Consider the following 26,486-nt stretch of genomic DNA (forward strand, 5'->3'; position numbering starts at 1 on the left):
CCAGTAAGCCTTTGGTGATGTTTGCAGAGTAGAACGTTCTTAAAATGTTTATTAAAAACTAATGTTTATTTAGGAAATCCGACTTTGTCAATATATTTGCTGTTTTATTTGCATTTTAGGCAGGCAATGTTGCCTCAAAGCTTTAAATCCCTCTCTTGTTTTCTTTTGCAAACATAATAATGTTTGCTTCCTTTTTTTTTTTTTTTTTGTAACTTTTCTGTTAGGTGGCATACTGTTGGTTGCGACACTGTTGTAGTTGTAAGCACAAATAGCAGATCAGAATAGATGTGACATTTTATAATAGTTATCATAGTGTCTAAATATCCTCATTTATTTATACTTTTGAAAGTAATTTTGGTGATTGATTTGCATATAAAAGCATTTATTTATATCCATCCATCCATCATACAACCCGATAAATCCAAATTCAGAGTTCTGGCAGAATGGAGTCCATCCCAGCAGCACTGGGCACATGGCACAAATCAGCTCTGGATCATTTCACCACACTACCTTGGGGTACACACATGTATGCTTTTATACTGGGCCAATGTAAAGTTTCCATTTAAACTCTTACATTTTATTTGTGCAAACCACAGACACAGGGAGAATGTGCAAACACAGTCTTATGGAGCAATGACATAGCAGCACTAACCACAGTGCCAGTTTCCTATTATCATTTTTATATAAATTATTTTCAGAGATTGTAATAATCTCTGAAAATATAAAATGTTGAAATTTTCAGTGATTGTAATAATCTCTGAAAATATAAAATGTTGAAACGAACTTTGTCTTAGGTCACACAGACATAAGTGATTTATACAATCTTTGATGGAAGCACATTTTTAGAGCAATATGTGCTTTAAAATACAGACTTGCAGCTAAACATTGTGGAGACAACTGTATATTGGGCAGTTTAATGTGTCTTGTTTAACATGTAGGAAAGCTCAGTTTACTTGGCAGATTTTCCATACTCTTCCAGATGAACAGGCAAACAGCTGAAAATTGACTAATATGCTTTATTTTGACATAAGTTGGAATGCTTAGACAAAGAAGTTCCGCATTTTAATGGCTTGTAAAATACTGAATAGTGGAATACCCATGCTATGAGCTCTGTGGAAGCAATGCTTTTTAAAACAATGATCATTATCCATTTTTTTTACATTTTGACCTACAGTTACTCCTACTGCTGTCATACAGAATAAATTAATGGTGGTTGCTCATAATTTCTAATATTGTTTTAGCTTAGTCTGCTTCCTGAAACACTAAGCTTGTCTGGCAGTTCATAACCTGGAAGCTTTTGGATTCCTGTCAGTTTATTATTGAGCTTTGTTAGGAATAATAAACCGTAGCAGTACAAAACATGGTGTTACTATGTACAATTAAAGGGGCTTAACTTTGTACATAGACACATAGGAAAAGAAACAAACAATGTGATTAAACCCTCACGAACATTTCATATGTTGTGGTAACTGGGTAAAAAATAAAAGCTGTCTAGGTGAACTGTTAAAATGATTACTGATCAGCTGAGCATTGTACTTGCTGAAAACTTTAGGCTAAAATTTCATTTCACTTACAACAAACTAACCATGTCAACAAACTGTTATCTTTATAAAGGTGTAATAGTCTACCATCCCTCCATCCATTTTATTAAACAATTTAGTTTAATATATTGCAATTGAGATTTGTGAGAGATTTGAACCTTTTATTACAGCACAGAGCCCAATGTGGATGTTGCCTTTGCCCACCTGTATTTAAATTGATACATTTAATTGACATGTCTTAGATGGCTTAAATGGTGCATGTCCTCTCTCACCACATTCATAAACCTTCAGTTAGGCCTTTCTCTTTTCCTCTTCCTTGGAAGCTCTATCCTTAGCATCCTTCTCCCAATATACCCAGCATCTCTCCTCTGCAATATTTCAGCAGTTGATCAAGAAATAGTATTCTTAGTAGTAACCTTCTTCCATCCTCCTCAGAATGATTTTGACATCTTCAGTGATTACTTTCACAACTCCATGTTCACAAACAAACCAGTTTAAATAGCATAGTGGAAAGGGAGCACAGTTGTTAATTCGGGGGCCAGGGTTTAGTTCTTGCATGATACATGAATATTTGACAAACACAGTAGCTTTTCATTGTTCTTATTAAGATTGTAATAAAGTAAGATTTTTTCCCAAATTCAAAAGAGAATACAATTTCACAACATGTTTCTCTTTTCTGGCCCTTCCTCTCATTCTTCTCTCTGGTCACTTCTACAACTGTGCAGTCTGTCTTCTGTTGGATTACACTATGCTCTGCCACCATCCATACCTTCTTCTTCTTCTTCTTTCGGATGCTCCTGTTAGGGGTTGCAACAGCGGATCATCCTTTTTCAAATTGTCCTGTCTTCTGCATCTTGCTCTGTTTCACCATCACCTGCATGTCCTTTCTCACCACATCCATAAATCTTCTCTTAGGCCTCCCTCTTTTCCTTTTGCCTGGCAGCTCTATCATTAACATCCTTCTCCCAATATACCCAGCATCTCTCCTTTGCACATGTCCAAACCAACACAATCTCGCCTCTCTGACTTTGTCTCCCAACCGTCCAACTTGAGCTGACCCTCTAATGTACTCATTTCTAATCCTATCCATCCTCGTCACACCCAGTGCAAATCTTAGCATCTTTAACTCTGCTACCTCCAGCTCTGTCTCCTGCTTTCTGGTCGGTGCCACCGTCTCCAACCCATATAACATAGCTGATCTCACTACCGTCCTGTAGACCTTCCCTTTCACTCTTGCTGATACCTGTCTGTCACAAATTACTCCTGACACTCTTCTCCACCCATTCCACCCTGCCTGCACTCTCTTTTTCACCTCTCTTCCACAATCGCCATTACTCTGTACTGTTGATCCCAAGTATTTAAACTCATCCACCTTTGCCAACTCTACTCCCTGCATCCTCACCATTCCACTGACCTCCCTCTCATTTACACACATGTATTCTGTCTTGTTCCTACTGACTTTCATTCCTCTCCTTTCTAGAGCATATCTCCACCTCTCCAGGGTCTCCTCAACCTGCTCCCTACTATCACTACAGATCACAATGTCATCAGCAAACATCATAGTCCACGGGGACTCCTGTCTAATCTCGTCTGTCAACCTGTCCATCACCATTGCAAATAAGAAAGCGCTTGGAGTCAATCCCTGATGTAATCCCACCTCCACGTTGAATGCATCCATCACTCCTACCGCAGACCTCACCACTTTCACACTTCCCTCGTACATATCCTGCACAACTCATACGTACTTCTCTGATACTCCCGACTTCCTCATACAATACCACAGCTCCTCTCGAGGCACCCTGTCATATGCTTTCTCCAGGTCCACAAAGATGCAATGCAACTCCTTCTGGCCTTCTCTAAACTTCTCCATCAATATCATCAGAGCAAACATTGCATCTGTGGTGCTGTTTCTTGGTATGAAGCCATACTGCTGCTCACTAATCATCACCTCACTTCTTAACCTAGCTTCCACTACTCTTTCCCATAACTTCATGCTGTGGCTCATCAATTTTATTCCCCTGTAGTTACTGCAGTCCTGCACATCCCCCTTATTCTTAAATATAGGCACCAGTACACTTTTTCTCTACTCCTCAGGCATCCTCTCACTTTCCAAGATTCCATTAAACAATCTGGTTAAAAACTCCACTGCCATCTCTCGTAAACACCTCCATGCTTCCATAGGTATGTCATCTGGACCAACGGCCTTTCCATTTTTCATTATCTTCATAGCTGTCCTTACTTCCTCCTTGCTAATCCGTTGCACTTCCTGATTCACTATCTCCACATCATCCAACCTCTTCTCTCTCTCATTCTCTTCATTCATCAGCCTCTCAAAGTACTCTTTCCATCTGCTCAACACACTCTCCTCGCTTGTGAGTACGTTTCCATCTTTATCCTATATCACCCTAACCTGCTGCACATCTTTCCCAGCTTGGTCCCTCTGTCTAGCCAATCGGTACAGGTCCTTTTCTCCCTCCTTAGTGTTCAACCTCTCATACAACTCATCATACACTTTTTCTTTAGTCTTCGCCACCTCTCTCTTTACCTTGCGCCTTATCTCCTTGTACTCTTGTCTACTTTCTGCATCTCTCTGACTATCCCACTTCTTCTTTGCCATCCTTTTCCTCTGTATACTTTCCTGTAGTTCCTCATTCCACCACCAGGTTTCCTTTTCCTCCTTCCTCTTTCCAGACGTCATGCCAAGCACCCTCCTTGCTGTCACCCTTACTACATCTGCTGTAGTTTCTCAGCTGTCTGGTAACTCTTCACTGCTACCCAGTGCCTGTCTCACCTCCTCCCTAAACTCAACCTTGCAGTCTTCCTTTTTCAACTTCCACCATTTGATCCTTGGCTCTGCCCTCACTCTCCTCCTCTTCTTGATCTGCAACGTCATCTACAGACCACCATCCTATGCTGCTTAACTACACTTTCCTCTGCCACCACTTTGCAGTCTTTAATCTCCTTCAGTTCAACTCTTCTGCATAGGATATAATCTACCTGTGTGCATCTTCCTCCACTCTTGTACGTAACCCTATGTTCCTCCCTCTTCTTAAAATACATATTCACCACAGCCATGTCCATCCTTTTGGCAAAATCCACTATCCTCTGACTTTCTTCATTCCTCTCCTTGACACCATACCTACCCATCACCTCCTCATCTCCACTGTTCCCTTCACCAACATGCCCATTGAAATCTGCTCCAATCACCACTTTCTGTCCCTTGAGTACACTGTTCATCACTTCATCCAACTCACTCCAAAAATCTTCTTTCTCACCCATTGCACACCCAACTTGTGGTGCATATGCACTAACAACATTCTTCATCACACCTCCAATTTCCAGCTTCATAATCATTACTCTGCCTGACACTCTTTTCACCTCCAAAACACTCTTGACATACTGTTCCTTCTGAATAACTCCTACCCCATTTCTCCTCCCATCCACACTATGATAGAACAATTTGAATCCACCTCCAATCCACCTGGCCTTACTCCCCTTCCATTTAGTCTCTTGCATGCACAATATATCAACCTTCCTTCTCTCCATCATATCTGCTAACTCTCTCCCCTTACCAGTCATACTGTCAACATTCAAAGTTCCTACCCTCAGTTCCACTCTCTTTACTTTCCTCCTCTCCTCCTGCCTCCGGACACATCTCCCCCCTCTTCTTCTCCTTCTTCTTCTTCGGCCAACAGTAGCCCAATTTCTGCCAGCACCCTGTTGGCTAACAGTACTGGTGGCGGTTGTTGTTAACCCTGGGCTCGACCAATCTGGTATGGAAATTTGTATTGTTGTGTGCATATTGATTTGGCAAAATTTTACACCGGATGCCCTTCCTGACGTAACCCTCCCCATTTATCCAGGCTTGGGAATGGCACGAAGAAACACACTGGTTTGTGCATTCCCTGTGGCTGGGTCTGAATACATAGATAGATAAATAAATAAATAAAATCTAAAATTCTTCTGAAGCAATACGTAACAGCATCTTTCACGAAGGCATGCATCAAATTTTCGATATACGGTAGGCCAAAAATAAAAACTGAGGTGTTAACTAAAATCATAAATTTGTCAGGGAAAAGAAATTGAATGTGAAGACAAATCAAAATGATTTTTATGAATGCATAATATTCAGTTGCTCCAGCTACTTTGCTGTTTTAAGTTGATGTGTCTATCAGTCCTGTTGGGATTACATTGTAAAGAAAATTGAAAAAATGCATCTAACCATGATAAAACCAAACAACTTGCATGTATTTCACCTAATTTAGCTATGTTGCTAAAGGACTGCTACTTTCGGCCACCTCCATCTGTTTTGTTCATTGCTTACCCTTTTCAGCATTCTAAGGTCCTGATAACTAATCTGAAAGCAACAGATACTTTGTACAAGCAAGGGATCATCCCTAGATTGGATGACTATTCACTGACTTATGCACATAAACACAATGACTGTATTGTTAATTTTAGTTTATTTTTTTATTCATATAATTTTCAGTTTAATTAATATTTTATTCTTTTTGGCTAACTTTTCTATTCAGTAATTTTTCTATGAAGGTTTTGATGCCATTCTTTCCAAATACCTATCTGGTTTATGATTCTTTAAAACTGTATTTTTCAGTTTTACACAAAATTCAATTTTGGGAAGATTAGTTTATCACATAATTACATCTTAACAGTAGCTGTTGAAAGCCAGTGACTACTAGTATTTGGAAGCCAATAATATATCCTGTTCCACTGATAATTTACAAAATGCCATTGCTGGTATCCAAACTGGAAAACTATTGTATTGGTCCCAAGATTTAACATTCTGTTCATTTTAATATTGTGTCTGTTTCAAATGAGAGACATAGTTAAGTCCTAGCAGATTTTTTACTGTTGTCAGCTGTGTAGAAATGCACTGTTTCTGGTTAGAATTTGGGCTTACATAGCTTTAATACAAACCTTGTTACCAAAAAAGTTTGGATGCTGTGTAAAATGTAAACAAAATGCAATAATTGCAAATCATTTAAACCCACATTTAAATGAAAATACAACATAGACAACATATTACATGTTGAAACTGAGAACTTCTGTTGTTTTATGAAAAATATATGGCCATTTTGAATTTGATGCCAGGAAAGTTTCAAAAAAATTGGGACAGGTCAACAAAAGTTTTGCAATGCTAAAAGTAAACACTTGGTGGAACATCTCACAACTAATTAGGTTAATTGTTAACAGGTCAGTAACAGGTCTGATTGGGTATAAAAAGAGCATCCCCAAGAAGGCAGAGTCTCTCAGAAGTAAAGAATGGATGGGGTTCACCATTCTGTGAAAGACTGCACGGGCAAATAGTGCTGCAGCTATTTAAGAATAATGTTCCTCAATGTAAAATTGCAAAGAATTTAGGAGCTTCATCGTCTATGGTATATAGTCTCATTAAAAGATTCCTGAATATGGAGAAATCTCTTTATGCAAGGGACAAGGCTGAAAATCAATACTGGATGATCATGATCTTTGGATTCTCAGGTTGCACAGCATGAAAAACATACATGATTCCTTATTGGAAATCACTGCATGGACTTGAGTATGCTACTGAAAACCATTGTCTAAGAACACAGTTTGTTGCTGCATCTACAAATTAAAGTTAAAACTCAACCATGCGAAGAAGATACCATATATAAACATGATCTAGAAACTCTGCCGCCTTCTCTGGGCCCAAGCTCATTTAATATGGACTGTAGCAAAGTGGAAAACTGTCATGTGGTCTGATGAATCAAAATTTTAAATTATTTTTGTGTCCACCAGACTAAAGAGGAGAGGGGTCATCCGGCTTGTTATCTGCACACAGTTCAAAAGCCAGCATCTGTGGTGGTATTGGGGTGCATTAGTGCACATGACATGGGTAGTTTGCACATCTGGAAAGGCACCATTAATCATGAACAATGTATACAAGTTTTGGAGCAACATATGCTGCCATCCAAATGATGTCCTTTTCAGGGAAAGCTTTACAGTACATATTTCAGGAAGACAATGTGAAACCACATTCTGCATGTATTACAACAGCACAGGCTCCATAGTAAAAGAGTCTGGGGTCTAAACTGGCCTGCCTGCAGTTCAGACCTGTTACCCATTAAAAATATTTGGTGCATTATGAAATGAAAAATTGAGAGAAGGAGACTCTGAACTGTTTAGCAGTCGAAAATCTATATCAGATAAGAATGGCTTTCGGAACTGTAGCAGCTGGTCTTTAGTTCCAAAATGTTTACAGAATGTTATTAAAAGAAGAGGTTCTACCAAACAGTGTTAAATATTCCCTTGTCCCAACTTTTTTGAAATGTGCTCCTGACATCAAATTCAAAATGAGCGTATATTTTTAATTAAATATAGGGTTTACATGATTTGCAAATCCTCACATTCTGTTTTTATTTACATTTTACATAGTGTCCCAACATTTATGGAAGCGGGATTGTGTCTTTAAAACCTGACATTTTGTTAAACCCTTTGCATGCAGACATTTATATACAGTAGTTGTACAGTTTGCATCTTAAAACAGTTGTTTAGTTTGTGTTTAGTTATCCATTGACAAATGACTGATTAGAATAGACATGTGCTCAATTTGTAATTTAATAAAAGTAGCAGCTGTGATTTCTACAACTGATTCAGATACGTATTCAGATATATTCTGTCTTTAGATTTGATAACGGTTAGTATAATGGTAGTAATCACAGATTCACCCAAATCAAAGGACCAGTGATATCACTGATGATAAGGAAAAAAGGAAATAAACCATCATATTCTATTCTTGACATGTTTTAAAAAGATATTTATGCTTAAACTGAAATCAAATTTAATAAAAAATAATAACAGTTTCTTCTTAGTTTATTTTATCCTCAACTTTTCCATGTATGAGGAAAGGTTGTTGACACTGTGTTTGTGTCATACCTAATAGCACAGTAACTGTTACATAATTTGACCCACTTAATTAATACTGTACTGAACTAAGTTTTGCTGATATCCAGTGTCGAAACAGTTGCCTAGATATATATAGAATCACAAATAATAATATTAAACAAGTTACTTTTTGTAGTCTACAGTCTAGTTATTTATAAATTATATTTTAAGGTATTTGCTGTCTAAGTTTTTTGGGCAACAGAACATTTCACTTTTTCATTAGGTTTAATTCATTTAGAATTTTTGTTATGTTTGGAGTAGGATTTTTTTTTGTCTCACATTTCTAAGTGTATCGTGCAATAAATAATTTTTTTCTGCCAACATTTTTGTTGTTGTCGTGGGTTGCATGATGCGCAAGGGGTGGTGTGGCAGGAAATGTTGTTAGAGTTTTGCAGGGCCAACAGATCAAAACAAAAACCAACACTGGGAAATCAATGTGCTGGTCAGGGAGAATGGGCACTGAAAAGCTGCAGTAAGCACTGCCAGTATACTAGATGTCCCAGAAAGGCAGTGTGCAGGGACATCAGTACAGAAGAGACAGAGAGAGTTGCATTCTAGGAAGACATGTAGAGAGGCAGGTGACCCATCAAAGACCATCGATGCTTGGCTCTGCTTATGTGCTGTGCAGTATTATTGATTAAAAATAATAAAATAAAATCAGGAACATTTTAACAGTTTAAACTATCCAATAAAAAAGTGTGAATTTGTTACTCTATCACTATTTTTTTTCTTGTTGTATGTATAATTCATCCTAGTTGCTCTAGGATGCACATTTTTTTTTTTTGTAGGCCATTCTTTTGTAATGTTTTTCTCTTCCTTAGTTTTTCAAACTATATTGTAGTATTTTTGAACTGTTCACTTTAAATTTTCAAGTTAATGTTAACTAAAATTGCTTTCAATAAATAGGTCAATAAATATTCAGTAGTAAAAACAAGTGCTACATTGTTCTTTTAAAAGTGAAATAAATAAATAAATCCAAAACAGGTTAAAAACCAGGTTAAAACACAGTCAGGACCTTTTATTTAAAATCCATTATGAGCCTTTGTGCTTCATTCCAAAACATTTCCCTGCTTCTCACCCCTTCAGGTCTTCCCAACCCGCAGAGACCCCCACCAATAAATGCAGTCAATCTTCTTGTGGGCTTGAACCCCAACCACCTCAGCCAGTCACCACTGGGGTGTTCCAAGCCTGACTGATGCCCCTCACTGCCATCCCTCAGCATCTGCAGGGACCCACAAGCCCTGCTCCGACTCCTATCCGCTGCCACCACAAGGCCTTCAGGTGGAGACCCACTCAGAGGAGTTGGTGAGTGATCAGGGAGCAGGAGCAACCCTCCCCATTGAGCACCAGCTGCTTGCTTCTTTTAGGGCCTTTTCCCAACCACTTGCCTCAAAACATTCTAACCCGCTCTCACTTGGTTTGAAAAATGAACATATGCCCTATAGACCAGTGTAGGCAAGATATATTTTTTTCAATTTATAGAAAATGATTAACTTTAGAATGCAGTTGTATGTGGTAAATGCATATATAGCATTGTCGTCAGGAAATAACTTACCCTTTAAAGCAAAAATAGGTTATTTTTGTTATGGCATCTCCTTGAGCATGTAGCAAACAGAAAAGAAGAAGTAATAAACATTTAGCTCTCATGTTTAATGTTTTCAAAAGCAAACTGGGAAGAACTAGAACTTGCAAGTGAACACTTTTGACTACAGCAGTACAGTAGTTGCAGTACTGATTTAAACATGTGAGCAGGTTATATGGTACTCTGTACATGGATTACCGTATTTTTCGGACCATAAGACGCACCGGACCATAAGACGCACCAGTTTTTAGAGAAGGGAAATGAAGAAAAAAAAGATTCTGATGTCTTAAAACATTTTATGTGCATTAAAACCCAACATCACAGTCATAAACGCATGTAATCAACCCTGTAAAGTGAACAGCAGCATTTAGAACCATTATTAACAAATACAGTCAGCAAAAGACAAAATTACTGTAAAACACAATAACGAGAGACTTCAGTAATAAAATAGAATAAAGTTGAACAGTTACGCTCTTTTAGGTTCTGCTTGTTTTATGAGAACCCCAAGAACTCCTCATCGCTAGAGTCAGAATCTAGGCGAGACACTCTTAACTCTTTTAGGGCTAATTTTTTTTTTGTTTCTTTTCTCCCAGGGCTGAATATTTTTCCAAAAACTAACATTTTTTAAAAAAGAACACAAAGCAATTGTTTAACATATCAAATCAACAAAAAATATTTACTTTTGACAAATGTTACTGTCTTGCATGTTGTATGAGCCTGAATTTTCTATGTGTTGTTTTGATGCCTATTTTTCAATTGTCTGTTGCTGCATTTTCTAACATATATTGTTAGTGTGTACTGTAGAGAGACAAGTCACCCATTTGCCATCGTGCCATGCCACTGCCACCAAGTTTTCTGCCTGCATGAAAACCGTATTGTCACCTCTTTTCATCTTCTGAAACTTTATGAACTTTATGTATGGCATTATAGCCTGGCTCACCCCATGGGATTTGCTTCTGTTTATTACAGAAGTGAATAAAACTTTGCAGCAGCATGTACCTAAGCCACCAGGGGACAAAACACGTTTGGACCAATGCTCCCTGAAGTTATATCACCAGTTCTGTCCCATCTCTATTTGTAATGCCACAGCGCGCTTCATTTCGTCTTTCGTTGTGGGTTTCCACTTTGAATAACGAGAATGCGATGCAAACGCAGCCCGCGATTCAAAAAAAATCTCTGCCTACCTGTTTGTCTCGTCTGACAGTAGCTGAAAAGCAGCATCAGGAGAGAGCAGCCTGAAGTATAGCAGCTGGTGATCTGTCGTGTCCAACAGCAAGCCATGCCGTCTTGTAAACTCCGGTAGCCATATCGGCTCTCAACGGATCAATGTATGTGTATTTATCCCACGCGAACCTTGCCGTAGATGCATCGGCTGCGCGAAGGCACTCAACTGGCAGCAGATCCGCTCGCGCGGCATCGGCTGGTGTCTGATCAGCTGATGCCTGCTTCTAACTCTCTTGCTCGATCTCCTGATCACTGCCAATAAAGTCCGATTCTGAAAAATCAAGAGTCCGACTCCGCGGTAATGCGCAAAACAACGTCTGCCAAGTGTTTTCTTTTCTGCACTTGCTTCGCTGCCTTTTCACATGTCGGTGCCATCTTGCCTTTGTTTACATTTCGCAACTCACGCACACGCAATGTTTATTTGCCGAGTCAACGAGTCTAGCATTCCTCCAAGCACAGAGGGAATGCCTGTGACGTGACAGTGAGATTTGTCGCCATTAACATTAACGCCTTCAACCCCTCCTGTCGACAAAAAACGACATCCGCCCTAAAAGAGTTAATGCAGCTGACCTTCTCTACACCGTCCTGCTTCAGCTGTTTGGCTCGCCTGTTCAGCTCACTGTTCAGCTACACGCGAGCCTGCTCTCCTGCCTGCTCGCCCGCCCGCCCGCCCGCTCTCTCTCTCTCTCTCTCTCTCTCTCTCTCTCTCTCTCTCTCTCTCCTCTCCTCTCCTCTCCTCTCCTCTCCTCTCACTTCTTCTCCCCCTTAACCTGCTCGCGCTTCTCTATATATGCGGGGAGGACATGGCAGCTGCAGCCCATCAGCCACAGGAACAATCATGGATGTGGGCAGTTTCCCACCTGTGCACTTAAGTGAGAAACGCAGACACCGCAGATCGCGGCTCGCAACTGCTACCACGCCCCCTCGCTAAGCTGAGAGCTATACCCACAGCCTGGCTCGTGGCTCGTTACGCAAGCCAATGCTCGCATTTAGATCAGAAATTTTCGCTCATACTTTCCTCGTATTTTGAATTTCTCGTATACAGAGGTGATCGTATCTCGAGGTTCCACTGTATTAGGGTTTCTATTTGTATGCATATTCTTGCGCTTTTACCTTCACTCAGTCATTTCACTTGTCATTTACCTCTATTCGTATTTCACTGGTGTGTGCAGTGGTGGCGCTCGACTCGCAACTCCTGTCCTGCCTCAGCTGGTTTCCCCCACTTCTGGGATTGGAACCAGCGTGAGGCGCACACGTGTTCTCACAGGAGGGAGGTCACATGTGCGCCTCACGCTGGTTCCGATCCCGGAAGCGGGCGGACACCAGCTGAGGCGGATGGGAATCGATGAATGATGATGCATGCAGACTGCAGGATCAAGGAAGGGACCGTCACCGTACACTACACTGTACCAGTTAGAGTCCAGTCCCCTGACTCCAGTGAGCGGTGCGGGTAGGGGCGGGAATGGAGCATTGCAGCCAGCAGGAATGATCATGGAAGCAGGTACGGTACTACTACTACCACAGGGCAGCAGCAGCGCCTGACTCCAGTGAGCGGGGCGGGCGGCCGCGGCGGGAATGGAGCACAGAGCCGGGCAAGTTGAACATTTTTTTTTTACAGCACATGTTTAGGCTATATTCGGACCATAAGACGCAGGGACTTTTTCCCCCCAATTCTGGGGGGAAAAAAGTGCGTCTTATGGTCCGAAAAATACGGTAAGTAAAATACATTGTTTTAAAATCTATTGTTTCTACTAAGTTCATAATGAGCATTTTACAGTTTGGCAGTTAGAATGGAGAAGTCTGTTTTAAGAGACTTTATTTTGAAAAAGCATGTTTTTCACTGTTCACTTGAAAGAAACAAAAAAAACACTCTAGTCTAAAATCAGTACAGAACTCTTCCATTATGCATCCAAATTCTGTAAGGAAACATCCTCTTTCTCCTTCAATTCCAAATGTATCAACAAAATGTTTTGTGTTATTTTAAGTATTCCAGTATCTACTCAGTTGCTTCCCTGGTCATTGGATTAACCCAGGGGCTTTCAAAACTACTCCTCAAGCACACCTGTGCTTGCATCAAGTGCCCACTGCAAGGCCCCAGATCAAAGCTGCTTGCAACTGTCTAGTTTTGACCTTGTATTTTTTTTTATTCTGTTTTTCAAGTCTACATTATTAGTTAGAGCCAAGAGAGTTAAATGAAGGTTGAAAGCATAATGTGATCATTAAAGCCAGATGGGCCTTTTTTCTTTATTAATTAATGAACAGGCCTTAAATAAAGTCACAGGAACACTTGGCATCTCACAGGATATTTACCTGTAACAAACCCAATAAATGTCCCTTATTTATTAAGGGGTCAGCAAGCTGGCGCCCACATTCTGCCAGGCACCTGGAGGAGATGACCATTTCCTTGTAAGCTGATCCTGTTTAGAGAGTCATCTGTTTGTAAGAGCCTTGGATAATATCCAGTATTTGCCAATTAGCTGACTTATCTCTTGCACCTGCCAATGCAGGTTAGTTTATATTACATTAAAAATGAAAGGTGATACACAATCTACATTTAGATGAAAGGAGACACTAATGTAAAATAATTATCTGTGCTGCCTATAGCATCAGCTGAAATACAGATAATGTGTTTTTCTGCTGTAGAAATACATGTTTTAGTACAGTTTTTGCTATTACTGCTAGTTTTACACAGAAATGTAACATTTCCTACTTACCTTGTTTTATATATTGTGTTTTCTTGCTTGGTTCATGCAGCAGGATTCTTTAGAGAGCATAGTGCTATATTCTAGCTAAAAGTACTAGTTTAAGAATAATTTATATATTTCCCAAAAGGCAAGTGTGTTGTATTTACAATTACATGTTATTCTTATGCAGCAATTTCCAATAACTTCTAGCATACTGAAATAATTTTTAAACTTACCATTTCAGGATAACTTGAACAATACTGTAATGCTACATGAATATGCTCTTGCTTTGTAAAGACATTGTTTGAGTTGCTTTATTATTGCCCAATACATCATATATTACTAGTACTATGGTATCATAAAGTTAAGAATGGTTTTGTTTTTGCCTTAAGAATAATAATTGGTGTTAATTGGTAGCATGTTGTTCAGTGGTTACTAGAGTTTAGAACTTTATGGTTCAGACCTTTTTAGCATGTTTTTATCACCCTATGTCCATATAGGCCACATATTCTCCCACATTCCAAAGAGGTGCATGTTCAGTTAATTTGTAACTCGCTGCTGTGATCCTAGTCAACTGCCCCAGACCCAAGCAGTGCTTATGGCACCACCTAATTCCGCACCTTTGCTGAAAACAGCTTGATCAACATCCCTCCCATGCATCCTGAGTCATGAAGTGGTTTGCCTTGGTAATCTTTGAGGTTGTCCTAAAGTCATTTGAAAGGCCTAGTCGAACTCCGCACATGAAAACTCATTTTGGCTACTGCTTTAGTGGCAACCTTTTTGGCTTGCTGGTCTCTTACAGTCCAATCTGGAGAGACCACTAGTTACATTACATGGAAGACGTCTTTCTTGAACTTGACAGCTGCCCTTACCTCTGGTATTCACCAAACAGGTCCTAGGGTTGTCATTATGAAATGCAACAACATAGCTCCTTACACCTGCCTTCGCTACTGAAGTCTTCAATATTGTCTATTAAGAAACAATGTCTCTGACTTCTCCTGAGAGGTGGAAGAAGTAAGTATGTCTGATACTGATAGTCAAACACATTCCAAACAGAGATATTTGCTAGTCATTCGAAGTATTCCTTAACTTACTTACCTTTTTTGAGTCTTTCATGTCTATCTTAGTTATGCTAGTTATATTGATCTTATATTTTGTAAAACTAGGGGGCTTCGCTCGCCATCCACCCCGGCCGGCACTGTGCTGGCCACTTCGCACCTCTGCCACTCGTGTATGTGAATTTCACTTTCACCAAACAACAAGTCTTTTAATTCTCGCAGATATTCCTCTTCATTGGGAAGAAACGCTACTTTTGCCCGATGGCAACACGAATTAGATGATCTACAAGTCTCCAACTTAAAGTTTAAATCAAAACAATATATTTGATCTCTTTTCACTGTTCCATTATTTCACCGAGTAATAATTTCTGTTTGTTTGCGCTAATGTGATCTTTACTATCATTTTTTGAGACTTTCAAATTTTAGTACTTTCATTATCTCTAACCTGCTCTCCGTGTGTATCACGCCAACATATTTGAATTCTTTACGACGTTCTACTTTGTCATCTACTCTTTCTCTTTTATTTCCAGCCCTGGGCGTGATTAAATCTCTTGGCACAATGTCTCATCTCGCGGGACATGAAAGTATCTCTTTGAAAAAGTCACGTCTTGTCCCAGGCTAAAAAGTCTTGTCTCGTCCCAGGATTTTTCTATTATAATAGAGAGAGACACTTAAACCCATTTGAAAGTCTTAACTTGCTTATGCTAACCAGCATGCAACATAGCACAACTCTCTCACAGATTAGTGGGTGTTGGTTAGTGCTAATAGTGACCTTATAAACCTAAGACATGGTTTTGTCTTTTGTTTTTCTGATAACTACCTTTGTTGGTAGTTTAGTTCAGAACAAGAACAAACTATACCTGCTTGACCTGCCAGGTTCTTATTCAATGAAGGTTAAAAGAAAATAGGGCCTGAGTCATAAATAAGACTTGTTTTCATTAGTTCCCCATTTTTGTCTCACTTAATACAGGGTGTAGTTCTTTTATGAGAAAAAGTGTGGATAAACATCAACTTATAGTAAGATAATGGAAATGGTTCCTCTGTTTAATACTCATTTTAATCTATTAATTTAGTATTGGCATTTTATGTAAGTGCTGTGCATATAGCTAAACTGTTTTAATGGTTCTGTTTTCAAACATCTTAAAATTTCAATACCTTAACATTTTTGTTGACTTTCCATCTAAAAATATATATTGTTAAAATATCTTCTTGCATTGCCACTCAGTGTGTGTGTATTGGTTAAGATGTCACTGTTTGTTAGTGTGATTATCATTCAGAGTTAGTTTCAATTCACTGTATTAATAATCTACTGCTTGCCCACTACTCAGTGTAGAGCACTAAGCCAATAAAGTTTATTGATTCACCTTACTTTGATCTTCCATGATTCCTTGCCACATTTACTGCTAGATCCTGAATAACAGAAGCTCTTGTGGATTGCAAAGGCATTTTAAAATCCTTGGGGAAAATCTTGAGTCTTACTTCCTACAATACAAAGGCGTTGATTTTGTTTAATTTTCTGTTGCTGTAATACAACTGTGTCAGTTGATTTTGTTTATTTTATTGTGCTAAAATACCAGAACACACAAAATTGACTTATATAAACTAATTCTTCTGATATGCTGCATCCTAGTGGCTGTTTTGTCAAAACATTTAGAGTATTGCTCAGAGTAGGTCCTGGTGACTTGCTGAGACAACACAGTACAGTAAATGACAACATTCTTGACATGCAACTAATGTCTTCCTCACCATCTTGAGCTTTCTTTGCTTTTGTCTACTTGTATTACAGTATATCCATACAGTAACATTGCATTCTCAAACCAACACACTCCAGTTCAAGGCTGTGAGGAGCCGGTGCATATAATGGCAGTTGTAGGCTCATGGTAGAAACCTAGCTTGGATAGGTTCCAGTCCATCGCAGCACCTCTCCATTCAGTTCTGACTTGTGCTGTTTTACATTCTTTGGTATTCATTTCTCTGTTTTATTCTGCTCTTTAGTTTTATATCTCCCATTATTGCACATATGAATACTTGTGATTCCAATGACAAAAATATAAAATAATAAGGGTCTTTTCCTACCTCTTATTTACCTTAAGTTTAATTTGGAATGGAAGTGACTGTGGTATTAGCCCATACTTAGGTATGCACAAATAAATAATCATAATACCTTGGAGCCTAACTAATCTCAGATCAGATTTTCTCTTTTGTGAGGAAGCCTTGTAACACAAAGACAGATACTATGGAAGGTGATCTCTATACTGTGCAGATAAACTATATTGATCAGTCCAGCTAGTCAGTGTTTTGCTAGTCACTATGCAACGAAAAGCAAATTTAAAATGTAGTACTGAACTATGGTTATTAAAATAGAAATAAATCATTAAATGATACTTTAGATTAGTGGGAACATCCCAATGTGCTCTTATAGTTTTGGACTCTAGGAGTTTTTAAAAGAACCTAGGAGGATTGTTCACAAATGAGGTTAGAGATAATCGGTAGATTGAACAAACAAATAACTGAAGCGGAAGCAGTTTTGCAGAAGTTGTATCAGACAAAAGTAATGAGGTGGGAACAATGCCTTCAGAGTAGCCTTTTGTATTGTCTGTTTACATCCACATTCTTTACTTTGGATAATGTCAGAAAGGGTACGGCCATTAGTACAAGTGGCTGAATTGTGTTTTCTGTGCATTTTTGCTGGGTTTGGTGCTGGTAACAGGTTGATCTGCTCATCAGTACCCTGGAATGTTGTTGTGGAATCACTGCTCCTTTGGACTGAGTGGATCCAATTAAGATGATTTGCACATGTAGTGAAAATAAATCACAGAGCAGGGTCCCCATTCACATTTCAAGCATTCAGATTTACTAACATTAGATTGGGTAGCGCACCTCCACAATTTCAAGTATCCAGATTAATTAATATAATACCCAGTTTGGACCGTAAGTTGGTCCACCATGAAGTTTTCATCTTTTAGATATACTAATATTAAATTGGACGCACGGGTCCTCCTTCACATTTCAGGTGTTCACATTAACGTTAGAGTGCGACCCCTTGGTGTTTCAAGAATTCCTAATATTACATTGGAGGCATGTGTCCTTCTTTGCGTTTTGAGAGTCCATATTTACTAACATTAGTCCAGAGAGCTTCGCCCCCTTGGAGTTTCGAGTATCCCAATTTTAAAGAGCCAGCAAAAATATTCCACGGACTAGTTGTTGGGAAAAACAGGTCTAGGCCACCCTATACCTAGAAACGTTTCCTAATGCATATTTACTGGGTGTTTCCAGGCCAGACAAGAACTAAAATCCCTCTAGCGTGTTGTGTATCTATTCTTGGTAGGCCACACTTGGTATACTTACTGTTAAAGGTGCTCAGGGTTTAATGGTAGTAAATCTGGAGGGTAGAATATTCAATCTAAGAAGTCAAATTTGAAAAGAAAGTACAAACACTTATTTATTTCAACTTCAGGCACTGGTTGGACAAATTATGATACAGAGTAAAGAAGTTTATAACATTTCCCATCTCCCTGAATTGCAAAAATTTTGTCAGTCTTCTGCTGGTTGACAAGTCAAAAAGGCCGAAAAACGCTGGCCTAGACAGTCCAGCTTGCTTTTGCCATCATGACCTTTGCCAGGACAAAACAAATTAAAAGAACATTGAATTTTAGATTCGTTTTCTTCATTTGATGATTAAAAGGTATTGTGGGAGGACAGTCCAAGAGCTATAATGGTGACATAAATCTTCCAGGCAGATGTCATGGCCATCCGTAGAGTGAACTGAATTCTGTTTTGCAATTATTTTGATTATAAAGGAGAAATTTGTGCACATCATGAGACTAGAGTAGTGGTTTTTGCCTGATCCAAATTTTCTTTCAGTGAGAAAAGTAATAAAGTACTGAATCTTAGCTTAGTTGGTAAAGAGTGGCAGCACAGTATGCTCTACAAAGCTAAGTAAAATTTTTATTTCTATGTCTCACCAACATGCAGGACATTGGCACTTTCCAGAACCATGATCAGCAAATACTAAGAGGGACAGAGAATATTGCATTTAGTGGCAATCTTATTATATTTACTCTTGTAAACACATAAAAGGTACAAATGCTGTAATTTCACATCTTAATTAAGTTTGTATTTGGTTAATACTGATCATTGTCTTTTTACTGTGTTTTTTTATGTCTTTGTTATGGTGGCTGTATTAATTTGAGACAAAGTAAAAAGTTGTAGTCCTTGCATCCACTAACAGTTTAATTGTTGAAGCTACACTTTTTGCCTAATTTCTCATGTGGCTCAAATAAAGATCAATCAGTCCATCTATCTTATAATATGGCAATATAAACTTTATTTTTCATCATGCATTACATTAGGGGTGTCAGATATAGTTTCATGAGGGTCTATGTTGGTGCAGGCTTTTTCTGTTACTACTTTCCCAATTGGAAGGTACAGTTCCTGGTAATTAAGTATATATTTTGTTCTAATATTGTAACATTTTCTTCTGCAAGAACAAAATTGAAATTTCTCATGGCCCACAGCAAAGTTGTTCTTCTCAGTCTCACTTTTATGTTATTTTTTTCAAAATATTTTATTGAATCTGATGTTTTCTAATGGACAAACAGAGGTGCATATGGGATCAGTTAGCTGGATAGTTTGGTAATTGCTATATGAATATGAAACATAAATTTATCAAAGATAGTAAGTGCAACAGTTTCAGAATGAAAGAAACAATTTGAAATTAAAAAGGATGTTACATTAACAACCGTAATTGATTAGAATGAAAACCTTCAGTCACTCCTGCCCTACAGAGCTACGTGTGAGACCCCCTGATGTATCCATCCATCCATCCATTGTCTCCCGCTTATCCGAGGTCGGGTCGCGGGGGCAGCAGCTTGAGCAGAGATGCCCAGACTTCCCTCTCCCCGGCCACTTCTTCTAGCTCTTCCGGGAGAATCCCAAGGCGTTCCCAGGCCAGTCGAGAGACATAGTCCCTCCAACGTGTCCTGGGTCTTCCCCGGGGCCTCCTCCCGGTTAGACATGCCCGGAACACCTCACCAGGGAGGCGTCCAGGAGGCATCCTGATCAGATGCTCGAGCCACCTCATCTGACTCCTCTCGATGCGGAGGAGCAGCGGCTCTACTCTGAGCCCCTCCCGGATGACTGAGCTTCTCACCCTATCTTTAAGGGAAAGCCCAGACACCCTGCGGAGGAAACTCATTTCAGCCGCTTGTATTCGCGATCTCGTTCTTTCAGTCACTACCCATAACTCATGACCATAGGTGAGGGTAGGAACATAGATCGACTGGTAAATTGAGAGCTTCGCCTTGCTGCTCAGCTCCTTTTTCACCACGACAGACCGATGCAACGCCCGCATTACTGCGGATGCTGCACCGATCCGCCTGTCGATCTCACGCTCCATTCTTCCCTCACTCGTGAACAAGACCCCGAGATACTTGAACTCCTCCACTTGGGGCAGGATCTCGCTACCAACCCTGAGAGGTCACTCCACCCTTTTCCGGCTGAGGACCATGGTCTCGGATTTGGAGGTGCTGATTCTCATCCCAGCCGCTTCACACTCGGCTGCGAACCGATCCAGAGAGAGCTGAAGATCATGGCCTGATGAAGCAAACAGGACAACATCATCTGCAAAAAGCAGTGACCCAATCCTGAGCCCACCAAACCGGACCCCCTCAACGCCCTGGCTGCGCCTAGAAATTCTGTCCATAAAAGTTATGAACAGAATCGGTGACAAAGGGCAGCCCTGGCGGAGTCCAACTCTCACTGGAAACGGGTTCGACTTACTGCCGGCAATGCGGACCAAGCTCTGGCAACGATCGTACAGGGACCGAACAGCCCTTATTAAGGGGGCCGGTACCCCATACTCTCGGAGTACCCCCCACAGGATTCCCCGAGGGACACGGTCGAATGCCTTTTCCAAGTCCACAAAACACATGTAGACTGGTTGAGCAAACTCCCATGCACCCTCCAGGACCCTGCTAAGGGTATAGAGCTGGTCCACTGTTCCGCGACCAGGACGAAAACCACACTGTTCCTCCTGAACCTGAGGCTCGACTATCCGACGGACCCTCCTCTCCAGGACCCCTAAATAGACTTTTCCAGGGAGGCTGAGGAGTGTGATCCCTCTGTAGTTGGAACACACCCTCCGATCCCCCTTCTTAAAGTCTGCCAATCCAGAGGCACTGTCCCTAATGTCCATGCGATGTTGCAGAGACATGTCAACCAAGACAGCCCTACAACATCCAGAGCCTTGAGGAACTCCGGGCGTATCTCATCCACCCCCGGGGCCCTGCCACCAAGGAGTTTTTTGACCACCTTGGTGACCTCAGTCCCAGAGATGGGGGAGCCCACCTCCGAGTCCCCAGGCTCTGCTTCCTCATTGGAAGGCATGTTAATGGGATTGAGGAGGTCTTCGAAGTACTCCCCCCACCGACCCACAACGTCCCGAGTCGAGGTCAGCAGTGCACCATCCCCACCATATACAGTGTTGACACTGCACTGCTTCCCCTTCCTGAGACGCTGGATGGTGGACCAGAATCTCCTCGAAGCCATCCGAAAGTCGTTCTCCATGGCCTCCCCAAACTCCTCCCACGCCCGAGTTTTTGCCTCAGCAACCACCAAAGCTGCATTCCGCTTGGCCTGCCGGTACCTATCAGCTGTCTCCAGGGTCCCACAGGACAAAAGGGACCGGTAGGACTCCTTCTTCAGCTTGACGGCATCCTTCACCGCCGGTGTCCACCAACGGGTTTGGGGATTGCCGCCACGACAGGCACCGACCACCTTACCGCCACAGCTCCGGTCAGCTGCCTCAACAATAGAGGCACGGAACATGGCCCATTCGGACTCAATGTCCCCCACCTCCCTCGGGATGTGGTCGAAGTTCTGCCGGAGGTGGGAGTTGAAGCTACTTCTGACAGGGGGCTCTGCCAGACGTTCCCAGCAGACCCTCACAACACGTTTGGGCCTACCACGCCTGACCGGCATCCTCCCCCACCATCGAAGCCAACTCACCACCAGGTGGTGATCAGTTGACAGCTCCGCCCCTCTCTTCACCCGAGTGTCCAAGACATGTGGCCGCAAGTCCGACGACACGACCACAAAGTCGATCATTGAACTGAGGCCTAGGGTGTCCTGGTGCCAAGTGCACATATGAACACCCCTGTGCTTGAACATGGTGTTCGTTATGGACAATCCGTGACGAGCACAGAAGTCCAATAACAAAACACCGCTCGGGTTCAGATCGGGGGGGCCATTCCTCCCAATCACGCCCTTCCAGGTCTCACTGTCATTGCCCACGTGAGCATTGAAGTCTCCCAGCAGAACGAGGGAGTCCCCAGAAGGTATGCCCTCTAGCACCCCCTCCAGGGACTCCAAAAAGGGTGGGTACTCCGAACTGCTGTTCGGTGCATACGCACAAACAATAGTTAGGACCCGTCCCCCCACCCGAAGGCGAAGGGAGGCTACCCTCTCGTCCACCGGGGTAAACCCCAATGTACAGGCTCCAAGTCGGGGGGCAATAAGTATACCCACACCCGCTCGGCGCCTCTCACCGGGGGCAACTCCAGAGTGGTACAGAGTCCAGCCCCTCTCAAGGAGATTGGTTCCAGAGTCCAAGCTGTGCGTCGAGGTGAGTCCGACTATATCTAGCCGGAACCTCTCAACTTCGCACACTAGCTCAGGCTCCTTCCCCTTCAGAGAGGTGACATTCCACGTCCCAAGAGCCAGCTTCTGTAGCCGAGGATCGGACCGCCAAGGTCCCCGCCTTCGGCCACCACCCAACTCACACTGCACCCGACCTCCTTGGCCTCTCCCATAGGTGGTGAGCCCATGGGAAGGGGGACCCACGTTGCCTCTTCAGGCTGTGCCCGGCCGAGCCCCATGGGTGCAGGCCCGGCCACCAGGCGCTTGCCATCGAGCCCCACCTCCAGGCCTGGCTCCAGAGTGGGGCCCCGGTGACCCGCGTCCGGGCAAGGGAAAACGCCGTCCAGAATTGTTTTCCATCATAGGAGGTTTGTTTTAACCGCTCTTTGTCTCATCCCTCACCTAGGACCAGTTTGCCTTGGGTGGCCCTACCAGGGGCATAAAGCCCCGGACAACAGAGCTCCTAGGATCATTGGGACACGCAAACCCCTCCACCACGATAAGGTGGCGATTAAAGGAGGGGCCCCCTGATGTAGACTGTCCCAAATAACTGTCTCATTTCTCAAACCCTCATAAAAGTGGAAAAGAGAACATGAAGATTCCACATGGGAAACATCTGAGAAAGGGATTTAAACCAAGGTTGCTACATTCATGTATTTGGAAGGCAGTACTACCCATTGTGCCACCATGCTCCCGGCAAATCGTTTATAAATGAGATAATCTATGTAGATGATGTAAAATCAGTTATCTGAAAATGTGGTAAATACCACAGAGAAAGAAACTAAGGAAACTTGATTATGTTGGCACTTCTGTCAAGAAAATATTTTACAGGGTAATGTAAAAATATTTTATATTACACTGTAATACACTTGTCTATGAGTTAGACAAATTCTATCTTGTATTTTGTAGCTACTCAATGATTATATTTTAGATGAACTCCGATAGGTTTCACCTTGTTTACATTTATTTTTTTCTTTTCTCACTTTACATCCTAATTATTTTATGTTACTTTCTAACTTTCCACTAGTAGATATTAATAACTTACTTTTAAATGATAAGAACTGTTAGAATTGAGAAGCTGCTTTTTATTACAACGCATTTCAATTTAATTTCAAGCTAATCTCCCATTTTAAATCCAATTGAGAATGCTTTCAAAATGCTAAAGAGAAAACTTAAGGGAACAAGCCCCCAAAACAACAAGGAGCTAGAGATGGGTGCATTAGAAGCTTGACATCACCTGGTGATGTCCTTGAATCGCAGACTTCAAGCAATTATTTCATACAATGGAAATGCAACAAAGTACTAAATATGACTGGTTTAATATACCTACCATTGCTATGTCCCAAACATTATGGTGCCCTGAAATGGGGGGACCATGTCAAAAAAGTGTTGTCATTTCTACATGGTGTAACCAAAATGTATGCAAATACATTTAAATTAAAAGTCTGCAATGTACACTTTAATCACATGTAAATTGTTTAATTTGTAATTTTAAACTGTGGAGCAGATGGATAAATCAAGGAAAAAATATGTCTATTGTCCTAAACATTATGGAGAGCACTGTAGATGGTAGAGAATACTCATGTGCATTAAAAAGTCTTTCTACATGCATATAATATTAACTATCCTGGAATAGTAAGTCTTTCCATCAGAGATTATCTTTTTGTACTGTACGCTTGAAGTTTCTTGAATTATATTTTCCTACTTTTTTTGTGATTCATGTCACCAGTTTTCAATGTTAATAATTTTTATGTTTGTTGCTCCTCTCCTTTATCTTGGTCTTTTAATGTTTTAGTCTCCTCCTCCTTCTCCTCTTCCTCTATAGTTCTAAGCATATGTGGGAAAGTTTGAAATGACTGTTTTTCATTCTGCAAACTACCTATTGTGGCTTTCAATGAACTTGATATGCATGAGCAGGGAGGTGGTAGTTCAGGGTGACCTAGCACAGCTTTTCCTTGGGCAAGGGGTGTTTGGTAGTGGAGAGCAAAGGCATGGTTCTGATCTTAGTTATTGAAAAGAGTCCCTGACCCTTGCAGGATCCCCTTTAATGGTTCCCTGTGCACACAGAGTTTATTATATAAGTTTAATAGTGGGAAGCCCTTATGTGTTTCTGTACTTGAAGCAAATGTCAAAATAGTCTATTAATCTTAATTAAAGCATGGTTTATTAGTTATAAATATACAGAAAGAATAATTATAAGGAAAATATAAAAATCAAGTATTAAAATGAAAATAAGTCTAGACATTCTTCTGTATTAATTAATTTGGGCAGTGAATTGCTAAAGTATTTTTGATAGCAAGAACTTGTGTCTCACAGGTTATATCAAGGTTAGGCATGTAGGTAGGAATTCTGTGGTAGCTTGTACTTTAGGTTAGTGGCAGTTGAGGCAATGATTAAAATAAAGCATGCTGAGAGGTAAAGGAGCTATTTTAAGTAAGACCTGTAGGACAGTGGCTATCACGTGCAGTCCTGGGTCTCAAGATGGCTAAAGGTTTTGTTCCATCAGCTTCTGCTATTAATTGGGTACCTACCTTAATTCATCAGGCTGTTATTTCCCAGTTTGTGGGTTTTTCTGTCAAGCCGGAAATGATAAAACTGGCTTTGTTTTTTCTTATTTGAGTTTCTACATTTCTTATAAATGTGAGTCTCCCATTACTACACTTTTTCGTAAAGTGGAATAACAAGCAAAAGAAGACCAGCTAAATAAATGTTGAAGGAAAATAAAGGGTAAATGACTCACTAATTGTGAAACTTGCTGTAGCCACAGTGGGTTCCCAGGATTGAACCTGAGAACCACTGCTGTAGGAGGCACATTTTAAACCTGTTTATTTCTTTTGATCTTTTGTCTCAAGATTCTGTTGAAAGTTTTATGTCTTAATGCAACAGACACATTTACAAATTTTATAATACACATATTTTGTCAGGTTGGAAGGGTAGGTTGTGGCCCTGTTGGCAAATGCTTTGGAGCTAATAAGTTTTTTGGGTGAAGCTAAAATCTGACATTAAAATGTGGGCGGAGTATAACCAAATTGTTTGCAAGACTTGACCTTCAGAAAGAAAATTTCAAACCTGTTAAACTGTGCAAAAAAAGGAAGCATTTTGCTTTTTTCAGCTGCTTAGCTTTGAATGTTAGGGGATGTCCAGGCACATCTCTGAGGTAGAGGCATGTCAGTTAGTAATGCTTATGCATGCGGACAAGAGGTACAAATACATTCAGTGAGCTGAATGGCAAGCAAGAAGAAAGAGAAAAGATATTTGAAAGAGGCTGTGGTTTAATATAGTGGTTGGAAAATTAAGTGGGCTGATCTCAGCAGATAAGCAAGGCCTGCTATGCAGGTAGATTTTCTAATTCTAGCTCTCCACATTACAGTTTAGACATAGTCTTTCTTACTTTTTCTTAAACTGTATCCTTTGGGAAAATTAAATAATTCTTGTTTTGTTAATTTTGATGATGGCAGAGCTTGGGCAATGCCGGCTTGTCATGCCCTACTTTTAATATTAACTGTTGTTTTCTAATATGGAGTTGCGCTTACTATTGCATTTTTGAAACTGCTTTCATATTCCATTTTTCCATTTACTTTTTTGAAAATTATAGAGTCATACACTGTACATGGAATAAATGTGGTTGTAGGAGAATGTGTCAAGTGAATGTTTATGTTTGTTAACCATACAGTGTTTCTAACTTGCAGTATCTCCCACTTCCCCCTCCATGTGATTTTTCTGTGTTGTGCTTTCTTCATGGACAAGTAAGCCCACGATTCGCCAGCGAATCGGAAATCCAAGAATGGCAATCAGTTTCTGTGTGATGAAATATCATGGAGGGTATATGCGGTGG

At 40.8% G+C, this 26,486-nt stretch overlaps 1 protein-coding gene across 5 annotated transcripts in view; it reads left to right on the forward strand.

The window, feature by feature from the left end:
* The window catches only part of rasal2 (RAS protein activator like 2), a 260,725-nt gene that overhangs the window by 74,774 nt on the left and 159,465 nt on the right, over positions 1-26,486 (forward strand). The gene's annotated exons all lie outside the window — the stretch shown is intronic.

This window comes from Erpetoichthys calabaricus, chromosome 10 (assembly GCF_900747795.2).
Source record: "Erpetoichthys calabaricus chromosome 10, fErpCal1.3, whole genome shotgun sequence".
Taxonomy (NCBI): domain Eukaryota; kingdom Metazoa; phylum Chordata; class Cladistia; order Polypteriformes; family Polypteridae; genus Erpetoichthys; species Erpetoichthys calabaricus.